Consider the following 1,406-nt stretch of genomic DNA (forward strand, 5'->3'; position numbering starts at 1 on the left):
ATTCAAACTTTTTTACTGTGCTCGCTTAGCACAAGTCAGCACAACTTTAATTTTTATAAATTTTTGTTTAATAAAATTTAAAAAAACATGATTTTCCATGGAAAATATGAATTTTAGGGAAAATTTCATTGAAACTTTTTTACTATGCTCGCTTAGCACAAGTCAGCACAACTTTTGATTTTTAAAAATTCTCATTTTTGAAAATTTTTGTTTGAAAAAAATTTGAAAAAACATGTTTTTACATGGAAAAAATTAATTTTAGGGAAAAGTTTATTAAGACTTTTTCGTTCTGCTCAGGTAGCTGAATTCAGAACAACTTTTCATATTTAAAAATTTTTACTTCTGAAAATTTTTGTTTAAAAAAATTTGAAAAAACATGATTTTCCATGGAAAATATGAATTATAGGGAAAAGTTTATTAAGACTTTTTCGTTGTCCTCAGATAGCACAATTCAGCACAACTTTTCATTTTTACAAATTTTTACTTATGAAAATTTTTGTTTAAAAAAATTTGAAAAAACATTATTTTCTGTGGAAATTATTAATTTTTTTTAAAAATTTTCATTTTTGAAAATTTTTGTTTAAACAAAATTTGAACAAACACGATTTTACATGGAAAATATTAATTTTAGGGAAAAGTTTTTTAAGTCTTTTTCGTTGACCTCAGGTAGCACATTTCAGCCCAACTTTTCATTTTTGAAAATTTTGTTTAAAAAAATTTGAAAAAACATGATTTTCCATGGAAAATATGAACTTTAGGGAAAATTTTATTCAAACTTTTTTACTGTGCTCGCTTAGCACAAGTCAGCACAACTTTAATTTTTATAAATTTTTGTTTAATAAAATTTAAAAAAACATGATTTTCCATGGAAAATATGAATTTTAGGGAAAATTTCATTGAAACTTTTTTACTGTGCTCGCTTAGCACAAGTCAGCACAACTTTAATTTTTATAAATTTTTGTTTAATAAAATTTAAAAAAACATGATTTTCCATGGAAAATATGAATTTTAGGGAAAATTTCATTGAAACTTTTTTACTGTGCTCGCTTAGCACAAGTCAGCACAACTTTTGATTTTTAAAAATTCTCATTTTTGAAAATTTTTGTTTGAAAAAAATTTGAAAAAACATGTTTTTACATGGAAAAAATTAATTTTAGGGAAAAGTTTATTAAGACTTTTTCGTTCTGCTCAGGTAGCTGAATTCAGAACAACTTTTCATATTTAAAAATTTTTACTTCTGAAAATTTTTGTTTAAAAAAATTTGAAAAAACATGATTTTCCATGGATAATATTAATTTTAGGGAAAAGTTTTTTAAGTCTTTTTCGTTGACCTCAGGTAGCACATTTCAGCCCAACTTTTCATTTTTGAAAATTTTTGTTTAAAAAAATTTGAAAAAACATGATTT

The sequence above is a fragment of the Leptopilina boulardi genome, unplaced genomic scaffold, assembly GCF_019393585.1.
Source record: "Leptopilina boulardi isolate dan_hultmark-lab unplaced genomic scaffold, ZJU_Lbou_2.1 LbouV2_180, whole genome shotgun sequence".
Taxonomy (NCBI): Eukaryota; Metazoa; Arthropoda; class Insecta; order Hymenoptera; family Figitidae; genus Leptopilina; species Leptopilina boulardi.